The following is a 23,579-nucleotide window of genomic DNA, read 5'->3' on the forward strand; positions in this document are numbered from 1 at the left end:
AGATGGTGCGGTATACCAGTTACAGATTGTGCGGTATACCAGTTACAGATAGTGCGGTATACCAGTTACAGATGGTGCAGTATACCAGTTACAGATGGCGCGGTATACCAGTTACAGATAATGCAATATACCAGTTACAGATGGTGCGCTATACCAGTTCGCCTCTGTAGTAAATGGATAACAGAGAATAATAGCTTGTACTCCTATGTGCAGCACATTTAAATAGTTTGTGTAAAATGTATATCAAGGTAAGATCTATATATGAGAATGTTATTCACAGCTGAGCCGGGATATAAACTACATCCCGTTATATGCACAGCTCCTTTATATATAGTTTAAGACCTATATCTACTATACAGTATAGTGGTAAATGCCCTGCAGGCTGTGTGATTGGCACCTGGCAGGGGACTGTCATTATCCTATTCAGATGTATACTTTATATGTCCCATGTGGCTCCCTGGTGGAATGATAGATGCACCTCTCTGGTGTACTTGCTCACTTCACCCCTGAATGAGCCGTGATTCAGATCTGCAGCCCCTCATACCCTCCCCTGTGTGTGTGTGGGAGCTGCTGGGCTGGTTCTGCTGGGGAAGGGGGGTGTGACATGCACACATCAGGATGAGCAGCTGCACACACTAAGCTGGAGCCTCCAAACTCCAGCACACACTGATCCAGGACGGCTGCCGGGCTGGTAAGATCCATTCTCCCCAATTTCCAGCAATTCTTTGCATTGCAATTCTATTTTAGCATCCTGCTGTAGCACAAATCTTATATGATGACTTTGTACAAGACTACAGCAGGAATGATTAGATGAAGCTGCATGAGAGTTGTGCATAATTGTATGTGATTATATATATATGTCACTCTTGTCAACTGTCAGCAATATATACTGATAATTAAAAATTATCTCAAATTATTCCACTGTCAGTCAAGACAGAGAAATCCTATTTGCACTATTATCATGTTTGGACCCTGGAGGGTTGTTAACCTCTTATTATCAGTTGGTAAATACTCTTATCCTCACTAGTTTTCCAGATTTAATTGTTGGTTATATGTTGTAATTCGGTAATGAGTTCTGATAATACTCCTAGAGAGAAGGCTCTTCTTGTGCAATCGGTTCCTTACAGTGTATATCAGAACTGTGTACATTTGCAGGTCATAGGATTTACCACATAAGGTTGATAGAATGTTTGATCACACTTTTGTACTGAATAAACAATGTGTCAGTATAATAGTCCTAACCTGTAATAAATGACATTTTGTCGTTAAAAATATTTCTCAGTGGTTGGCATATTTGGCAGATACTTAACTAACTTGTGTGACGTTATCATTCAAATGATCTTTATTTTTTTCTAAGTATTGATGTCGTTGCTTATATTTGGAGAACAGTGACGTTTCTCCTGTCAAATGCAGTATTACCTTATAGCTGAGACGTAGTGATGTCACTCTGGAAAAATATAACCTGACAGTTAGAGAGCAGTGATGTCACTCCTGTAAAATATACTCTTACAGCTGTAAAGTGTGATGTCACGCTGTAAATGACAAAATGGGCTTATAGCTGGAGAGCAGTGAAGTCACGCCTGTAAAATATAAACTTAGATTTGGAAAGTGGTGATGTCACACTGTAAATGACAAAATGGGCTTATAGCTGGAGAGCAGTGAGGTCACGCCTGTAAAATATAAACTTAGATTTGGAAAGTGGTGATGTCACACTGTAAATGACAAAATGGGCTTATATCTGGAGAGCAGTGAGGTCACGCCTGTAAAATATAAACTTAGATTTGGAAAGTGGTGATGTCACACTGTAAATGACAAAATGGTATTATAGCTGGAGAGCAGTGAAGTCACGCCTGTTAAATATAAATGTTTATTTTTTTATTTGGAGAGTAGTGATGTCATCCTTGTAAAATATTCACACCTGTAAAATACAGTATATGGTTATGTTTGGAGAGTAACACACAGTATATCCTTATATTTGAAGAGCAGTGATGTCACTCCTGTAAAATATACCTTTATAGTTGGAAGGTATAGATGTCACTCTTTAATTTACTATATATGCTTATAAAGTATTTGAAGAGTAGTGATATCACTCCTGTACTATACAGTATATCCTTATATTTGGAGACCAGTGATGTCACCTCTGTAAAATATCCGCTTATAGCAATGTACTAGTGACGTCAGTCCTATGAAATATGCCTTTAAAGATGGAGAGCAGTGATGTCTCTTCTGTAAAATATTGCTTTGTAACTGGGTACTAGTGATGTCATCCTTGTCAAATATGCCTTTATTGCTGGAGAGCGGTGATGTCACTCCTGTAAAATAGATCCTTATATTTAAAGAGTATTGATGTCACCCTTGTAAAATATATACTTACAGCTGGGGAGCAGTGATATCACTTGAGTAAAATACAGTATAGAATTATAGCTAGAGAATAGTGATTTCACTCATGAAAAATATACTCTTATAGCTGGAGATCGGTGATGTCACTCCAGTAAAATATCCTCATAACAGTGATGTCACTCCTGTAATATATATCCTTATAGCGAAGAGCAGTGATATCACTCCTATAAAATTTACTCTTATAGCTGGAGAGATGTGATGTCACTCCTGTAGTACAGTATATGTCCTTATATCTAAAGAGCAGTGATGTCACTCCTGTAAAACATCTTAAGCTGGGTACACACTAGACGATGTGTGTACCCAGTGATGTAATCAGCGTTGGGACCTGGCTGGGGTGCATACACACTTGCCAATGCCGGCAACATCAATCGATGCATTCGGCAGCATGGCATCTCTAACGATATCCCCAGAGTACAATTGCAATCAACTGGGGATATCGTTAACGACCCGCGGGAGCGTACATAGTTAGCGATATAGTTCGTACACACTAGACCAGGAGTTCCCAACCACGGTCCTCAAGGCACACTAACAGTCCAGGTTTTAAGGGTAGCCATACTTGAGCACAAGTGTCTTAATTAGTACCTCAGTTATTTTGATTTAACCATCTGTGCTCAAGCATGTATATCTCTAAAACCTGGACTGTTAGTGTGCCTTGAGGACCGCGGTTGGGAACCCCTGCACTAGACGATTAAACAAAATTGTCGTAACGATGTGTCGTCATCAGCAATATCGTTTCAAAAGTTGTTTAGTGTGTACGCACCTTTAGAACTGATATCACTCCTACGGTATATATTCTTATAGCTGAAAAGCAGTGATACCACTCCTATAAAATATACTCTTATAACTGTGATGAAGTGTTGTCACTCCTATAGTATTTATCCTTATAGCTGAAGAAAAGTGATGTCACTTCTGTAATATATACCTTATAGCTGAAGAGCAGTGATGTCACTCCTGTAAAGTATACTCTTATACCTGAAGAGAAGTGATGCCACTCCTGTAAAGTATACTCTTATAGCTGAAGAGAAGTGATGTCACTTCTGTAATATATACCTGATAGCTAAAGAGCAGTGATGTCACTCCTGTAAAGTATACTCTTATACCTGAAGAAAAGTGATGTCACTCCTGTAAAGTATACTCTTATACCTGAAGAGAAGTGATGCCACTCCTGTAAAGTATACTCTTATAGCTGAAGAGCAGTGATGTCACTCTTGTAAAATATACTGCTATAGCTGAAGAGAAGTGATGTCACTCCTGTAAAGTATACTCTTATACCTGAAGAAAAGTGATGTCACTCCTGTAAAGTATACTCTTATACCTGAAGAGAAGTGGTGCCACTCCTGTAAAGTATACTCTTATACCTGAAGAGCAGTGATGTCACTCCTGTAAAGTATACTCTTATAGCTGAAGAGAAGTGATGCCACTCCTGTAAAGTATACTCTTATAGCTGAAGAGAAGTGATTTCACCCCTGTAAAGTATACTCTTATAGCTGAAGAGAAGTGATGTCACTCCTGTAAAGAATACTCTTATACCTGAAGAGAAGTGATGTCACTCCTGTAAAGTATACTCTTATAGCTGAAGAGCAGTGATGTCACTCTTGTAAAATATACTGCTATAGCTGAAGAGAAGTGATGTCACTCCTGTAAAGAATACTCTTATAGCTGAAGAAAAGTGATGTCACTTCTGTAATATATACCTTATAGCTGAAAAGCAGTGATGTCACTCCTGTAAAATATACAGGAGTGACATCATTGCTAAAGAGCAATGATGTCACTCTTGTAAAGTATACTGTTATAGCTGAAGAGCAGTGATGTCACTCTTGTAAAATATACTGCTATAGCTGAAGAGAAGTGATGTCACTCCTGTAAAGTATACTCTTATACCTGAAGAAAAGTGATGTCACTCCTGTAAAGTATACTCTTATACCTGAAGAGAAGTGATGCCACTCCTGTAAAGTATACTCTTATACCTGAAGAGCAGTGATGTCACTCCTGTAAAATATACTCTTATAGCTGAAGAGAAGTGATGCCACTCCTGTAAAGTATACTCTTATAGCTGAAGAGAAGTGATTTCACCCCTGTAAAGTATACTCTTATAGCTGAAGAGAAGTGATGTCACTCCTGTAAAGAATACTCTTATACCTGAAGAGAAGTGATGTCACTCCTGTAAAGTATACTCTTATAGCTGAAGAGCAGTGATGTCACTCTTGTAAAATATACTGCTATAGCTGAAGAGAAGTGATGTCACTCCTGTAAAGAATACTCTTATAGCTGAAGAAAAGTGATGTCACTTCTGTAATATATACCTTATAGCTGAAAAGCAGTGATGTCACTCCTGTAAAATATACAGGAGTGACATCATTGCTAAAGAGCAATGATGTCACTCTTGTAAAGTATACTGTTATAGCTGAAGAGCAGTGATGTAACGCCTGTAAAATATATTCTTATAGCTGAAGAGCAGTGATGTCACTTCTGTATATATACCTTTATAGCTGAAGAGCAGTGATGTCACTCCTGTAAAATATACTGCTATAGCTGACGAGAAGTGATGTCGCTCCTGTAAAGTATACTCTTATAGCTGAAGAGAAGTGATGTCACTCCTGTAAAATATACTCATAGCTAAAGAGCAATGATGTCACTCCTGTAAAATATACTGTTATAGCTGAAGAGCAGTGATGTCACTCCTGTAAAATATACTCTTATAGCTGAAGAGAAGTGATGTCACTCCTGTAAAGTATATTGCTATAGCTGACGAGAAGTGATGTCGCTCCTGTAAAGTATACTCTTATAGCTGAAGAGCAGTGATGTCACTCCTGTAAAATATACTCATAGCTAAAGAGCAATGATGTCACTCCTGTAAAGTATACTCTTATAGCTGAAGAGCAGTGATGTCACTCTTGTAAAATATACTGCTATAGCTGACGAGAAGTGATGTCACTCCTGTAAAGTATACTCTTATAGCTGAAGAGCAGTGATGTCACTCCTGTAAAATATACTCATAGCTAAAGAGCAATGATGTCACTCCTGTAAAATATACTGTTATAGCTGAAGAGCAGTGATGTCACTCCTGTAAAATATACTCTTATAGCTGAGGAGAAGTGATGTCACTCCTGTAAAGTATACTCTTATAGCTGAAGAGAAGTGATGTCACTCCTGTAAAGTATACTCTTATAGCTGAAGAGAAGTGATGTCACTCCTGTAAAGTATACTGTTATAGCTGAAGAGCAGTGATGTCACTCTTGTAAAATATACTGCTATAGCTGAAGAGAAGTGATGTCACTCCTGTAAAGTATACTCTTATACCTGAAGAAAAGTGATGCCACTCCTGTAAAGTATACTCTTATACCTGAAGAGAAGTGATGCCACTCCTGTAAAGTATACTCTTATAGCTGAAGAGAAGTGATGTCACTCCTGTAAAGTATACTCTTATAGCTGAAGAGAAGTGATGTCACTCCTGTAAAGAATACTCTTATACCTGAAGAGAAGTGATGTCACTCCTGTAAAGTATACTCTTATAGCTGAAGAGCAGTGATGTCACTCTTGTAAAATATACTGCTATAGCTGAAGAGAAGTGATGTCACTCCTGTAAAGAATACTCTTATAGCTGAAGAAAAGTGATGTCACTTCTGTAATATATACCTTATAGCTGAAAAGCAGTGATGTCACTCCTGTAAAATATACAGGAGTGACATCATTGCTAAAGAGCAATGATGTCACTCTTGTAAAGTATACTGTTATAGCTGAAGAGCAGTGATGTAACGCCTGTAAAATATATTCTTATAGCTGAAGAGCAGTGATGTCACTTCTGTATATATACCTTTATAGCTGAAGAGCAGTGATGTCACTCCTGTAAAATATACTGCTATAGCTGACGAGAAGTGATGTCGCTCCTGTAAAGTATACTCTTATAGCTGAAGAGAAGTGATGTCACTCCTGTAAAATATACTCATAGCTAAAGAGCAATGATGTCACTCCTGTAAAATAAACTGTTATAGCTGAAGAGCAGTGATGTCACTCCTGTAAAATATACTCTTATAGCTGAAGAGAAGTGATGTCACTCCTGTAAAGTATACTCTTATAGCTGAAGAGAAGTGATGTCACTCCTGTAAAGTATACTCTTATAGCTGAAGAGAAGTGATGTCACTCCTGTAAAGTATACTCTTATAGCTGAAGAGCAGTGATGTCACCCCTAGAACACTCTGGAGACTACGGACAGGTAAGTATAAAACTATATGGGTGCAGGGTGTGCGGTGTGGGGCCCCCCTGAACCCAGGTGCCCGTGTGTACCGCACACACTGCACCCATTAGAGATACGCTCCTGATGACTTATGTCATGCACGATAACAGTATTTACAAAAAAGCAATTGGTATCAATAGCACTGAGCAACTGATCAATATAACAAAACCAGGGGCAAAAATCATTATTATAAATGGGTGTGGATTAAAAGATTATACACCAAATAGTAGTAGATAGGCAATAGATTGATAGGTACAAAAAGTCACCAGGTACAAAAAGACGACACACAAAAGGTCTACATGGATTAAGATCGACATGTACAAAATGTCTACATGATGAAAAGATGGACATTGGAATGGTCGACACATTTGATTTTGTTTTCTACCCTTAACCTTCACCCTAACTCTAACACTCCCCTTGGTGCCTAACCCAAACCGTCCCTCCTAGTGCCTAGCCCTAACCATCGGGATGGTGCTTAACCCTAATCGTCCCTCCTAGTACCTAGCCCTAACCATCGGGATGGTGCCTAACCCTAACCGTCCCTCCTAGTGCCTAGCCCTAACCATCGGGATGGTGCCTAACCCAAACCGTCCCTCCTAGTGCCTAGCCCTAACCATCGGGATGGTGCCTAACCCAAACCGTCCCTCCTAGTGCCTAGCCCTAACCATCGGGATGGTGCCTAACCCTAACCGTCCCTCCTAGTACCAAGCCCTAACCATCGGGATGGTGCTTAACCCTAATCGTCCCTCCTAGTACCTAGCCCTAACCATTGGGATAAGTGCCTAACCCTAACTGTCCCTCCTAGTACCTAGCCCTAACCATCGGGATAAGTGCCTAACCCTAACCGTCCCTTCTAGAGTCTAACCCTAATCCTCTGGTAAGTGCCTAACCCTAATCAAACAATAAACACGTGTGAACCATTCCAGTGTCAACCTTTTGACCATGTCGACTGTTTGTACTTGTCGACCTATTGCCTGTCAACCATTTGGTGTCTACCTACACACTGTCGACCTTTTCATTGTCGATCTATTGACTGCCATCCCTGATTTTAGTATTATTATTATTTAGATGTTATAGATAACTTTACAAGATGTTGTAGGATATAGTAATTCTACACCACATATAGAACCCCTCTGATTCAGAAACACCGGGGTGTTATGGGCAAATATCTACGGCTCGATTCTCTGTTCTACCGATCCGATTCACCAATCGACGATGAAAAACGCAGCTCAGCGGGCATCGATGATTGACGATTCATCGGAGATTTGGGGAAACTCAGCATGTTAAAAAACCCCGACTCCCCGATTCCAAACATTTTCAGTTCGGAATTGGTGAGTCAAGATTGTCCAACACATTGGATTTCTCCGATCCCCAGACCCCGATGTTGACAGAACGGGGGAATTGACCTAGACAAGCTACAGTAGATATATAGTCCACATTATGTAGAGGTTTTCTCAGGTTTGGCTCACAGGCAACCATCATCCCACGTGTCGATTCTTTGAGAGACATTTTATAGAGCAGCACCTGCTGGTGTAATGAGTATTCATACAGCGATTTGCGTAGAATTCGAGGATTCTTGGAACCCAGCAGAGATCAGATTACAGGCTACCTGTGATCCATACACAGCAGCCCTCTACCTTACCTCTATGTGTTTATCCCGAATGCAGTTCATCAAGCTGCAACATTCCCAGGGATTTCAAAATATGCATGAGATGATGTCAGCATTAGATCATACTCTATCTGAAGTCACATACATAATCCTAACATGACCCAAAAACAAAATGAAGTGTAAAGGGCTCATTAGTGCAAAACTACAACTAAAGAGCACACAAAGTTAATTTGTGTTTATTTCCATCAATATTGATCTGGATGGTTATTGTTTGGCAGTGTACAGTACATGCCTTAAAGCGAAATCACCATAGAAACCAGAAGCTTTTTTAAGCTTCCAAAAAATGTTGACAAAATAATTGCTAGACATTACAAGATCACTAACATTACAATTTCTGCTGAATAAAACATCAGGGATAATCTATGAAACATAGGGCCATATACAATTAGTTTCTCACCTGTGGAAAAGTTTAGCCTGCCCGACTTTTTGAGACATCGCGCGTCCCCGCTTTTCGCCATATTCAAATACAAACCAGGCGAAAACGGCAAGCGGCGAATTCTGAACAGGCGGAAAGTGCTGTCAGAAGTGGGTAAATCAGCCTGAACCCCCCAAAAAGATGCACTAACATTGGGGATCAATGTAGATGTGTATTAATAGCCCTAATAAAAGTGTTTGGGGTACGTAAGTTGTTTTAATTGCTTCTTATTAGCGTCTTTGCACAAGTGGGGAAGAATGGCATAAAGCAGTATTTTGGGATGAAAATAAGTAGTCCTGTTAAATTTGGGGTACTTGAAAATGGGTGCTAGCATATTTTAAAGTCTCTTAAGTGAGGTTTTAAAAATTGGAAAAACGCACCTGTTGCACCTGCAATCATAAAAACACTTGGCCCGTCCTTGCAGACCCCCAAGAAGGCTATTTCGCTAGTTTTTATGCTTGTCCCCCCACTTTGAGCTTTTGCACCCCAAAATTAAAGTACTTTTTTGGGGGTGTTAAGTTTTTTCCCGGGATTTTTGGACACAGTTGTCCTTTGGGGGCTGTCCCAAGGGTTCTGAGTGGTTTCCCAACCTTTGCACCCCAAAATAAAAATTTTGCCCTTCTTTTCTCCTATTCAGAGGCAAATCTTTTTCGCCTGTTCCATTGTATTGAATTTCCGCATAGGCAAAAACCGTTTGGAATTGAATACGGAGATAAGTTCTGACCACGCGAAAAGCTGTGATCGGCGATACCTTTAAGCGGAAAACGGCCTTTCGCGCCTAATTGAGTATGGCCCATAAACGTAGAAAAACTTCCAAAAAAACTAGAGATGTTCGCCAATCCCCGTGTTTTGTTTTTGGATCAGGATTCATCGTCGTGTTTTGGTTTTGGATCTGTATTTGAAAAAAAAAAAAAAAAACTAAAATGATATAATTTTGACCTATTTACATACACTCCAAAAACCAATTTCTTTTTTTAAAATCCGAGCTCCTAACCGCGGGAAGATCCGACTCGGTACCCAAAGTGATTCTGAACTGGTATTCGGTTCGACTAGGAACCCCTAAATTCGTTTTATGTCGGCTCTCTGGGAACCGGACCCGCACATCTCTGAAATAAACCCACAGGTATAAATAAATCAGTGGCTATTGAATCAAAGCATTTCATATGTAACACACATGCTGGTAATCCTTACTAAATTAATGCGTCCTGAAATAAGTGAGAAAAGCTCTGCTAATAAATAAAATAAATATTCCGATACTTAAATAACATCTGCAGCAGACTGCATACAGGATGATCTCCACTAAAATGAGCAAGGGTCCAGCACGATGGTCCCGGGGTGGCCAGTGCAGGACTGGTGCCTCTATGTGGGAAAGGGCTGCAAAAAACACATCTGATTACCTTGCAGGGACCCCCTTCTTTGGCTCCCACATCAATAGATACGAAAAAGAGACAATAGAGAGGGTAAAAATCACTTAACAATGGTCCACTCATTTCAGTAGAGTTTCATGTAGCCCACCACCCCATTACCGTGGCCATTGAAATGAATGAGCTGTTAAAATAGGGATGTAGTGCATATCTTGGTGGACCAGATGCCGGCCGTCGATATACCAACGCTGGTATCCCGCCGCCAGGCAAAATGCCGATGCCGCTATCCCCTTATGTATCAGGATACCGGCGTCGGAATCCTGATCGTAAGACAATGGAGCCAGGTAACTCTTTGCCACGGAGGTAGAGGGGTTAGGTTTAGGCACTCCCTGGGGGGACTTAGGGTTGGCACCCCCCAAGGAGGGTTAGGCTGCGGGAGGGGGTGTTAGGTTTAGGCACCCCCTTACGGGACTTAGGGTTAGGCACTCCACTGGGAGGGTTAGGGTTAAGCTGCGGTGAGGGGGGTTAGGTTTAGGCACCCCCTGTGGGGACTTAGGGTTAGGCAGCCCCTGGGGGGACTTAGAGTTAGGCAGCCCCTGGGGGGACTTAGGGTTAGGTACCCCCTTGGGAGGGTTAGGGTGCGGGAAGGGGGGGTTAGGGTTAGGTACCACCGGGGGGGAGATTAGGGTTAGGCAGCCCCAGAGGGAGGTTAGGATTAGGCACCACCAAGGGAGAGTTAGGGTTAGTGGGGGGGGAGAGGGGAGGGATAGGGTACTTACCAGTCTCTGTCGGGATCTTTAGCTGTTGGACTTCCGGGGTCGGGGTTTGAACCTGTTCAGCCGCCGGTATTTCATACCCAACCCGTTAAAATAAATGTCAAAAAATGGCCCAAAATGTATCAAAATCACCACAAAGAAAACCCCAGGTTGGGAGAGGAATTTGGACAATTCTTTTTTTCTTTTTCGCTAAGTTAATGTGGCTGTGAGCAAACCAAAACTAGTGAAAAATAAATAACCATAGTGAATGTTTTTCTCACTTTTGGCCCTTTGCACTCTTTTAGCAGAAGTCCACGTGTTTGTGAGCATACATGTTACCCTGTCATATGGTTTTCATCTACTGTCTTTTACTTTCAATAAAAAAAGTGCCACAAAATATATAGGCACTGAAACGTTGCCATAATACCCTTCCCTGTTTGAGAACTTATTTGAATACCGGAGTGCTGCACCTCGCAGAATTTGTATGTTGTCATTTGTGCGGGCACACAGGGCGTCTTTATCACACCACAGGGAGAGCCGGACCATGTGGACTATTATATATATATAATATATATAATGTGGTAGAAGCACTGGAGAAGTCTGGGATGGCATGTATGTGTGTCCCAGATTCTTATCATGTGTGTTTTAAAAACCCCAGGAAAAGTCTGTTATGCCAAACAAGACCAGAAGTGTCGGCTCTTGGTAAAAGCCGGATAATGGGTCCTGGGGGTGTGGATGTGAGAAGAGAAGGGAGGGCTCCATCCACAGGCCATTCCAGGTGTTTTGCCTTTCAGTCTGGGAGCAGGCCGATTAGTAGTTGCACCTGCAAGTGGTTCATATAGCTGTGTTAAGGTTTTGGTTTGTTCAGAGACACTGTGATATTTGAAAGTGCTGTGTTTGTGTTTGTGGTAAGGCAGTAGGCCCTGCCATTTGTAGAGAGGGAATAACCTGTCTAGTTAGTGCCCAGACGGGCTAGGACTTATTTTTATGTTTTGTTTATTTTGTTGTTTATGTTGCACAACAAAACTGGTTCCGACCAGCTTGCACGAAAACCCTGGACAGGTGTGCTGTTTCCTGGCTGCAGTGTGTAAGGAGGTGTCCATCTACCCCAGGAGAGGGACCCCTACCCTGACTATATCACAATATATATACAGTATATAATAACAATAGTGACTGCTAATCTAAATAATAAATGCTAAATCTAGGTGCTTAGCAAACAACTCCCTACTCAGAAGACTATAGAGTATCAACTTCACTACGCATTTTGTCTGTACAGATTTCATCACTATATTCATCAAGATCAACAAAATGTGTAGGGTGAGTTAATACTGATGGACCTGTATAAATATCAAGGAGGTACATTCCACATCTTGTATACCTCAGCAGCTATTTTATGATACATTACCTTTCAAAAGTTTGGGGTCACCCAGACAATTTCGTGTTTTACATGAAAACTGACTCTTATTTATCAAATGAGTTGCAAAATGAATAGAACATATAGTCAAGACATTGGCAAGGTTAGAAATAATGATTTTTATTTGAAATTATAATTTTGTCCTTCAAACTTTGCTTTCGTCAAAGAATGCTCCTTTTGCAGCAATTACAGCATTGCAGACCTTTAGATTCTAGCTGTTAATTTGTTGAGGTAATCTGAAGAAATTTCACCCCACGCTCCCTGTAGCACCTCCCACAAGTTGGATTGGCTTGATGGGCACTTCTTGCGTACCATACGGTCAAGCTGCTCCCACAACAGCTCAATGGGGTTGAGATCTAGTGACTGCGCTGGCCACTCCATTACAGACAGATTACCAGCTGCCTGCTTCTTCCCTAAATAGTTCTTGCATAATTTGGAGGTGTGCTTTGGGTCATTGTCCTGTTGGAGGAGGAAATTGGCTCCAATCAAGCGCTGTCCACAGGGTATATGGCATGGCGTTGCAAAATGGAGTGATAGTCTTCCTTATTCAAAAACCCTTTTACCTTGTACAAATCTCCCACTTTACCAGCACCAAAGCAGCCCCAGACCATCACATTACCTCCACCATGCTCGACAGATGGTGTCAGGCACTCTTCCAGCATCTTTTCACTTGTTCTGCGTCTCACAAATGTTCTTCTGTGTGATCCAAACACCTCAAACTTCGATTAGTCTGTCCAATCTTCCTCTGTCCAATGTCTGTGTTCTTTTGCCCATATGAATCTTTTCCTTTTATTGGCCAGTCTCAGATATGGCTTTTTCTTGGCCACTCTGCCTAGAAGGCCAGCATCCCAGAGTTGCCTCTTCACTGTAGACATTGACACTGGCGTTTTGCGGGTACCATTTAATGAAGCTGCCAGTTGAGGACTAGTGAGGCATCTATTTCTCAAACTAGAGACTAATGTACTTGTCTTCTTGCACAGTTGTGCACCGGGGCCTCCCACTTCTCTTTCTACTCTGCTTAGAGCCTGTTTGTGCTGTTGTCTGAAGGGAGTAGTACACACCGTTGTAGGAAATGTTCAGTTTCTTGGCAACTTCTCACATGGAATAGCCTTCATTTCTAAGAACAAGAATAGACTGTCGAGTTTCACATGAAAGTTCTCTTTTTCTGGCCATTTGGAGAGTATAATCAAACCCACAAATGTGATGCTCCAGATACTCAACTAGCTCAAAGGAAGGCCAGTTTTATAGCTTCTCTAACGAGCAAACCCGTTTTCAGCTGTGCTAACATAATGCACAAGGGTTTCCAAGGGTTTTCTAATCATCCATGAGTCTTCTAATGCGCTTAGCAAACACAATGTACCATTAGAACACTGGAGTGATGGTTGCTGGAAATGGGACTCTATACACCTATGTGGATATTCCTTTAAAAACCAGACGTTTGCAGCGAGTATAGTCATTTACCACATTAACAATGTACAGCGTGTATTTCTGATTAATTTAATGTTATCTTCATTGAAAAAAACAGTGCTTTTCTTTAAAAAAATAAGGACATTTCTAAGTGACCCCAAACTTTTGAACGGTAGTGTATATTTAAAGGTTTGTTTTCTAGATATCAATGAGCTAGTCACCTAAATCCTCATTCTGGTTATAATAAACACATTATTTAGCTGTACTGCATTGTTGCTCTCCAATAGGCATGTATTAAAAGTGTATTTAGGACATGTTCACTTGTCTGGTGATCTGGCATCTAGTTAACGGGGCCTATACGCCAGCAATCAATTGGGGCAATTCCCCGCTTTGCAGACGATTGTGTAAAAATAACTGCAATGTGTGGGGTTCACCGATTGCCAATTCGGACCAAAAAGTGATCAGAATTGGTAAATTAGGTTGTCCAACAGGTGGAATTTCACCGACCATCCCCACAATCTTTCCCCATTGGCAGATCCAGCATTTGCTGAAAATGATCTGCGAATCGCTGAAAACTGTCTGTAATGTGTGGCCGCACATTGGTGGATTGGAGAATCGTTGAATTGCTTTTTTTTCTGATTGTTGATGTATAGGCCCAATATATGTAGCTATATAAATGTGTGTTGCATTTCTCTTCTAAATAGCCTGCGTATACACGGCACAGTCAGCATTCATGGTACACTAAGGCTAAACCGGCTTCAGTCATTTGCTTTGCATATTATATAAGCAGTTCAATTGATCTCGGTGGACTAGTACACACCCCGAGACGTCCATAACCGCAATGCTCCAAGGAATATTTCCTTTCCATTAAGATCTCTTTCATATTCTTGTTTTTCTATGTGTATTTCCTGATGAGGATCAAAAAATCCTATTTCGTTATGGAGTCAATACAGCACGTGGCTGAAGCTAAACCCTAACCTTAAAACCTAGTACACCTCCCGCAATGAAGTAGATCCATTTTCCTGCTACCTAATGCTGGGTGAAGACTGTGCCGACAAAACCGTCAACAGGCGAATCCGCCGACACAGCGGCCGACCAGGGAAGCAATACAGACTTTCCGCTCGATGTGTGTTCCCTGACATCACAACCGGGCGGGCATTTGAATTTGCCCAGCCATTTCAGCCATCAGTCCCTTCAGCAAGTGTACGAGCAATCCACCCTAAGCTGTGAGTCTGGGCTGGCGACGCTATAACAGGGAAACCAGCACCAGCCTGCGCAACGTGGGGCTGCAATCCCTTGTTGGTCCCACCTTAACAAACAACCATGTGCCCGTATTACTTTCTACAATGCGTAATATTTTAGTTTATGTTTCCTTGTAGTCTCATTCATATGTACAAGCATACATAAAGCAAAGCCTTAAGGCCAGAATACATTTCAAAACAACTGTGTTGTACAGCGATATGGAAACAACTGTTATTTGTTCTGGTTCAATATTACAAAGCTTTTAGGTGACAGTTTTACCCTCTAACAAGCACCTAATTGCTTCTCCTGCAGCCTAGCGCAGTGTAACAGCCGCAGCCCGGATTTATAATGAACACCTTGTCATTTAGACAGTTACATGTTTACACCTGAGATACCCTGATAAGCATGCAGAAATTACAGTATATCTCACTGGCCTGAAATAATGACTTTACCCTAAAGCCGGCACAGGTTGTCGTTAGCAGAAGGAAGCGAGTGGGAGCAGGACATTTTGTACTGGATGTGGTAGGTCACGTTGGAGGCTATGGGACATATTGTATTTACCAAGCACCGGATTTACAAATCACTCGATTTTAACAGATCTTGCCTGCCAGATTTTAAAGGGCAATAATACTTCATGCAAAACAAGCCTGATGTTGCATATACTGTTATTGCCCTTTTAAATATGGCAGGCAAAATATGTAAAAAAAAATAAATAAAATTGGAGGCTTTTGTAAATACACTGCTTAGTAAATATGCCCCCATGTATTAATACCAGATCGACCAATTGGAAACACACTTAAAAACACATGCTGCGTATAAAAGCTCGTTTAAATTAATTCGGGTGCGGCAAGTTGTCATCTGTTGCAAGAATGTTTTTTTACAGTTTTAGAAATATTTACTGGTCTGGTGATCAGTATGTCATTGTGACAAATTGTTATGCAGGGGCGGATTTATAATGAGTGCAGGGTGTGCGAAGCTGCACCCATACCCTGCACCCATATCATACTTACCACTCCGGAATCCCACGTCGGTGCCGGTGTCAAAGCTGTAAAAAATGCCTGGAATAGGTCCGCCGCGGCCATTTTTCCGGTGTTTTGCGCATGCACAGTATGGAAAACTCAGGGAAAATGGCCGCCGCTGCCATTTTCCCAGTGACCTGCACATGCTTTGTACACTCTAGGCACACTCTAGTGCCCAGAGTCTATCAGTGCGGCTCCTCGCTCAGCGCGTTGCCGGCCGCTGGACTGAGAGGAGGGGGCCCGGAACGGAGACTGCACAAGGGCCCCTTCCTCTCTTGAAACACCCCTGTTGTTATGTTATCTCCAAATGTATCTAAAAGCATACTTACCTACTCTCCAGCAAGTTGTGGGAGGCTCCTGAATTTTCGGAGAGTTCCCCGCACCCACCGGAAGAGTATCCGTACCTCCCTCATTCTGTCCACTTCCAAGTGAAGTGGGCAGGTTGGGCAGATGACTGCAGGGAATCGCAGAATAATTGTTGCGGCTCTGTATGGAGGGAGCAGGGCTAAATGACGCGAAAATTCGCCGCAGTTTGCCATGAGGGAGGCGGGTCCTAATGACAGAAACCCGATCCCGGCCCCCAAAGTGTCCTGCTGTTTGTGTTCTCCTGGCATCTCCTGGGGAGCAAATAATACATATCTGCTCCCCTCCTGACGAAATCTGAAATGACGCAAATCATCTTTTCCAAGGTGCTCGGTGATTATAATCGCCAGTGGCCACACGTGGTTGAGTTTACAAGCGGACAGACTGCACATTCTTATGCCGTGAGTGTTTATCCAACAGCAGGACAGCATTGCTGATACTGAGATCTGGGTGTTATGGTCGCGAATGTAGCAATGTATATTATCCATGTCCTGTATTGTATTGTACTGTAAGTCACTGTAAATCAACCTATTATTTTATTATAATAATAATAATAATAATTGCAATTTGCTTTTATTTAACGGCCGAGGACTGGCAATAGAAACGGCAGTGTACATCCCTATAAGACCGCTATTCACGGACTGCCATTACACCCGGCTAATCTATCCAGCGACAGCACCGAAGCTCCGTATACAGCACCGAAGTTCCGGAGCAGGCACAGGGCGCACACTGGAGAGAGCCTTTAGCTTGCATGGCGATTCAACACAGACCAATGTACAAGCCTGTGATTATATAACATCACTGACCCAGTTACTAAGACAAATATCAGTGCTTCAACCCTCCAGTTACTAAGGACAACTACTACTGCTATAATCTGCCTCACAACCATAAACCAGCCACCAAAGGCAGTAATATCATTTAACACTTGAGCATATACCTGGTCATCGGAACTTTGTCTATCTAACAAACATATAACTTTTCTGCATAGGATTTAGCTACTGTATTTAAACCAGCTAACACAGAGCAACATTGTTGCAAAGTATTGCTAATTTATATCAACAAAGTTACCACTGTAGGTGCTAAACAATTTAAGAGTCACATATTGTGCTTTATATGCATTTTATGAATAGTTTTTTTTTATAGCATATGTGATTTTAGTTTATTTTTATGAGATTGTGGCAATTAATATGAGTTTGATTAAATAGTACTTAGTTTATGGGTTTGAATTACAGGATTGCGCAGCCAGATTTCTAATATAAAAAAGTGATTGGACACCTCCGTGCACGCGGAATGCATACCATTGCGCATGAGTTCCAACTGACCACTAATTTGGCAGTTTCGACAAGAACACTTCAGGACGACAATGCCACCTGTCCTGTTTCCAGGGCGACGCTGGACTGGTACACAGGAAATTCTGTAACCCGGATGGACCGGCCAGCTCAGAGTCCAGATCTTAACCAAATGGAGAACCTTGGAATTGGAGCGATGGGTGTGTTCTAGGCCGACTCGTCCTCCCTCAATGTCACAGTTGGTCACTGTACTTAGGACGGAATGGCAAAACGTACCGCCTGCTGCTGCCCAGGAACTTGTGGACCGTTTGCCAAGAAGGGCGTCTGCAGTAATCACTGCACATGGTGGATCTACAAAGTACTGATATCAATAACATCTCATTAATCTACTTGTTGTCAGTGTCCAATCACTTTTGTCTACATAGTGAATCTACCCCTTGTAGAGAAAGGTGCAAGCCCGCCCTCCTGATAGTAGTGTGCACATTGGGGGCGGGAGCACTGCAAGACGCTTACACACTGCATACGGGCCGATATGCGCATTATTTTCTGTGCACGCAGTTCGGGAGCACATATGCCCGATTCCAATTCAAACCTGCCTGTGCCGTTGCCTTATGTCTAATGACTGCCCAGCATTTGCAGCTTGCGGCCATGTGTACAGTGTCTGCGAACTCCTGCGCATTCGCAGTCTACTGACCACGCGTGTGTAGCAGCCATTGCCGGGGAGGGTTCCTAGAAACCTATGGGGGTTTGCGGCTGCTGTCGGAACAGGAGATACCGGTTATATCGGCTATGATCCCTCCATAGTACATTTAGGGGATAATTAATATTTGCGTGTATCTCCCGAAAACGAGTGTTTACGGGGAATATGCCGCAAATATTTAATGATAATTGGGCCCCTTACACGGTGTATTGAGCGGGGGGAACACTGCGCCATTTCCACGCGAGAGCTCCTTCAATGCACTTATTTGCCATGGCCTTTAGGGAGGAGTGGTACAAAATGGCAACATTCAGATGTTGACATGGATGGTAGCCGGACATGTCAAATTGTGAATGCTGGCAGTCGGCATTTTGACCATGTGGTTTTCTACTGACGTGGTAAATAACCTAAACTTCAGCCTAACTCTAACCGCAGCCTAACCCTAACCCTAAAATTAGTAAAAAATCTTCTGTTGACATTCACAATGTCGACATGTCATGATGACATTCTGTCATTGTCGACATGTTGAAGGGATACCCGTTAGGGTGAAGACCCAACTCCTAGGCGAGTGGTGAACCGCCTTTCCTTCAGTCAGTGTCACCACTTTTTGTTACCAGCACAGGGCCTGATTCAGAGCCCGACGCTATGTGCGCTCGCTCGTTCAGAAAAAGGGGGTGGCTATTTAAATGAACCGTTCGCTCTTTGCGGTCTGTTGACGCCTCCATGTCTGAACGAGCGAACAAAACATGCGGATGGTTTTTTGTACAAAACGCCCCCTGGCCGCTCGCATCATACGTCATCTCCGCTATTTATTAGATTAATCGAGTACATCGAACGTCGTATGACGCTGCTGTATTAATTATGCACACCCTTAAAACGCCCGTTTTGGCACGCCTGCGTTCTGATTTCCACTCCCCGTTTTCAAGCACCTTCCACTGTTACCACCCACAAATGCCTCATTCTGTCACTCAAATTAGCAGGCATTCGCTATATTGCGAGCACACGATTTTCGGCCGCACTGACTGTTTCGCGCATGCGTATCACAATCTGTATGCATGCGCAGATGTGTGAACATCGCTCGGAACGAACAAGCGGCCGCTTACGAGCGGCTCTGAATGAGACCCACAGTTCTGTATATGAAGAGCTTTTGGTGACCTAAATTTATTTATTCATATTCACTCGTTCACCACTAAACACGAGTACCCTCCAATGTGAGCCCACACAGGGAAGGCCAGCTAGTGGCTTGTTATTGTGGACATAAGATAACCCCATAAAGGGACCAATAACGTATATATTACCAGTCGCATTTACCAACCTTCCCAGTAATGACCTGGCTTGTATTCTTCTGGGACATCGCGCTCATATTGAGGCAATTGGTTATAACCAGAGATATAACTGCTTGTGTGTGACCAGCTATAGTCATATTGTTTACAAATTAAACAAACTTAATTTAATAGTTAATAATTCTATATTAATATATATATATTTTATAATTTAATATTTAATAATTTGGTAATTAATTTCAGTCATTAGTTCCGCCACAGCCAGCGAGTCACAGGTTGCATACAGCTGATTGGTGGAGATTGTTCAAATATAGGCACAAAAAGAAGACATTAAAAAAACAAGAACTTATGGGGAATTTCTTAGCAATGCTGAGAGAGAACATTATGTCTCTATTCTTGCTTGAAAGGGAAATAATGACAAAAATGACAGCGATTATATTTGTAACTGTTTACAAGACCAGGCATTAATTTTTTTACACAGCACCAATTAGATTGAGCTCCGAACATTGAATTATTCTTCCAGCTCAAAGAGCTTTATAATAACGCCGTACCTGAGGGGATATGATATCACCAACTTGGGAGTTACGGCTTTATGGCTTCAGAAAATTGATCCAGAGAATGGGAAATAGATTTCTGTCCTTCCAGGGAATTACTGCGTGTAGCACAGATAAATATAAACGTTTCCATGGCACAGAAATGGCGGTCTGGTCGTCTTTCAGGAGGGCGGTGGGGTGAGGGGTGATTCCAAGGGAAGCTTTTGACTGAACTCTGAGAGAGAGGTCTCAATGGGCCTCTCTTAGCTTAAGTGATGGAGGGGTCTATTTCATACTAGCCGACATTCAGCTGCCTCGTTTTTGGAGGGAACTGAATGTCAGCTTACAACGGGGGGCGTGGCCGCACAATAATGCCATTGTGGGGGCGTGGGTGGGGTGGGGGCGTGGTCACAAGATCGCATCATCACGGTCCCGCCCCTCTTCACAATGCTGGAATAAACGGCGTTGTAAAGCGGGGGTCGGGGCCACAATGACGTGATTCAGTGCGAATGCCGTCGCCGGGCCCCCTGATGCGGGGGTTTTGATATTAACACTGCAGGGGGTAGGGAGGGTTGGCGGCTGCCGGGAGGCTTGCCTGTCTTTCCGAAGGGCCGGTGAGCGGAAACCGATATCCGGGAGGCTCCCGGCCAAATCGGGAGGGTAGGCAAGCCTGGTCTATTTATTAAGCAGTGTTAGGAGACAGAGGGGTCTATTTACTAAGCAGTGTTAGGAGACAGAGTGAAAAATGATAAGAAAGTGATAAGGTGTCAGCCAATCAACTCCCAACTGTCATCTCAGCCTGTGTTTGAAAAATAACAGTTGGGAGCTGATTGGCTGGCACCTTATCACTTTGTCTCCTAACACTGCTTAGTAAATAGACCCCGGAGGGTCTGAAGTCCCTAGTTATCTAAAGCGCCTATTGGTTCTGGGGGTTGAGGAGAAATGTGGCTCTTTTCTCTAGTATCTCTGATGCATTACGCAGGACTGTTCGGTTGTAGGAATGGAATAGGGGCCTCATTCAGACCCGCTCCCAAGCGCCTATGCGCTCGCAAGCGGGTCCAAGGATGGGGCACTGCACACGCGCCGCTTGCACACGGCGTGTGCGCAACCCCCGGAGCGAGAGAGAAATTCTCTCACTCAGGGGCTCGCTGCAAAAGGGGCGGCTGTCGATGTTGATCAACAGCTCGCCCCGTTTTGTAGGCGTGGTGAGGGGGTGGCCAGACAAACTGAGTCGTTCCTGAAGGAATGCCTGCCATTTGTAGGCGGCCCTACTGACATCACCAGTGATGTCAGTAGGGAGCTTCCTGCTCTGTTAGAGCAGGAAGCTGCCTAGTGCTTGCGATAGACGAGACCCTACCTCAAGGGTCACGTCGCAAGCCCCGATGGTCGCGATGGTAACCCACAGCTTAGCGAGTGGCCAGGAGGCCACCTTTCAAAAGAAAAGTTGCCGCCCTCATTCAGAGCAAGCGCTCAACTAGCATGGCACTGGGCTTCTGTACTGTGGTGTGAACAAGCTCATTTAGACAAGTGTATTTTAAATATAGTGTAGTTCCAAACCAGCACTAGTGTGAATGAATCATTTATTGATGAGTGCGTTATATGCTGCTTTTTTAGGATGGGGCAGTGATATCAAATTGTTGGCTGTGCGCTCCAAGGGCACTCTGGGAGTCAGAGCTGCGCGCTATATCCTTGTCTAACACAGTTGAGACATTTTTTTTCTATTGCGCACGGGTCAAAGTCACACTGCTCACGCATCATCCCGATTGTGATTGTACAGAGTCGGAGTAGCAATTTTAGACCGATGAGCATACAGTAAGCAGAGGTGTACCGCCTTACGGGTGTCCTATGGGAGTGTCGCTGAAGTGGCTGCGTACGTTCATGTATAATCGCTCACATAGGAAGCCATACACTGACGGAGAGTCTGCACCTACCATAGGCTGGTGCCAGGGGCACTGAGAGGGGGGGGGACGGGTACTAATTACCAGGGCCCGGGCTTGCTGGTGGTGCCCAGCGCCGTCCCCTCCCTCTTACAGCACAGTAGCCGCAGCAGTCTCTTATGCTTGTGGGGGTCGCGCCCCCCGACTGGCTGTGCGCCGCGCTGAGGGACTCACAGCACCCCCACCCCCCCCTCACCCGGGCCCAGCATGGCTGTCGGTGCACCTGGCTGGTGCAGGTATCGATGGCGCGACAAATGGTGGCGTCTAAGGCGGTAATTCATCATCTGAAGGTGCTGAAAGTGGGCGTCTCAGCCCTCGCACAGTCAGACGCACGGCTGTACAGAAGAAGGGCTGATACTGCTATTAGCATAACGCCGCAGATGCAGCTACAGCAACAGATGCTACTGCGGACGTAGCAGCGTGAGACTAAAGGTGCCCATACACGGGACAATTTCTTACACGATATGACCAGTTACGACAGGTTGGACAGGCCAATCGTGTGAAGAGATAAGTGTATTTTGTGTGTTCTGCGACCCCAATGCGTGTCCCCGCCATCGTCTAGTTGGATCGCAGATCAGATGGATTTGCAGAGAGATCTCAACCAATGGTGTACGATGTGACACATGTATTGATCAAATCGTACGGTCTTATGTGGAATCATTGCATTTTAAATACAAATCGTCCCGTATCTGAAGGGAAGAATTTTCAAAGGAAATCGTATGCGACTTCAGATACGATGACAAATCGCACCGTGTATGGGGGCCTTAAGAATCAGCCCCTCTGTTTACAATGGGGACTAAGACAAATGGAAATTTTCTTTGTACGTTTCTCAATAAATAAATAATTTGCTTTTCTTATTCATAATAAACCAGTAAAAATTTCAAATTAGTGTGTACTTCATGCCACTATATATATATATATATATATATATATATATATATATATATATATAGTCTATCCGTAGCAACTACAACAGGCGATTGCACTTACATCATGACATGAAACATAAGGCTACAGATAAATAAATGATGAACTTTTCCAAATCCAGATTTGAGCTAATCATGTATATCAGACAATTAGCTACCAGGGGTGATATCATTATTCTACTTCCGTCGATTCATCTGCCATGTCTGCCGAACAACAGGGAGGATTTCTGATAGAATGTGTCTGTGCCTGATTTGTACGCCATCACACAGACAGCGGCATCTTATTACGCAGCGGCTGTGCGATAGTATGCCAATGTCACTTGTATAAACAGACGCCTTTTGCCAGCTTCTGTGATCTGCTGCTGCATCCCAAGACGCGGCCATCGGATCACTTGCTTAAACATCGCCCATCTGTGTAACCCACAGGTTATTCAGGTTGGCCGTGAAATTTCACGCAGTCGGGGCCAGCCAAGCTGCGGCTGAAGATGCAGACACTCGCCTCAGTCAGCACGCCTAAAAAAACAGCCGACACCAGCCTTGTTTCTGGGACGCTGGGCGTCACTGCCCCTTTAGCGCCCCCCAATCGGCTGCAGCATTTCAATCACGCTGCAGCTTAGTGGGTACTGCGAGCG

General features: G+C 43.3%; 1 protein-coding gene across 1 annotated transcript in view; it reads left to right on the top strand.

The window, feature by feature from the left end:
* Nucleotides 1–619: 619 nt before the first annotated feature.
* The window catches only part of LEPR (leptin receptor), a 100,285-nt gene continuing 77,325 nt past the window's right edge, over nucleotides 620–23,579 (top strand). The window contains exon 1 of the mRNA XM_088442373.1: nucleotides 620–691. The gene's annotated coding sequence lies outside the window, so the exon portion shown is untranslated. The remainder of the gene's footprint in view (nucleotides 692–23,579) is intronic.

Source organism: Taudactylus pleione, unplaced genomic scaffold (assembly GCF_031769625.1).
Source record: "Taudactylus pleione unplaced genomic scaffold, aTauple2 ptg000310l, whole genome shotgun sequence".
Classification (NCBI taxonomy): Eukaryota; Metazoa; Chordata; class Amphibia; order Anura; family Myobatrachidae; genus Taudactylus; species Taudactylus pleione.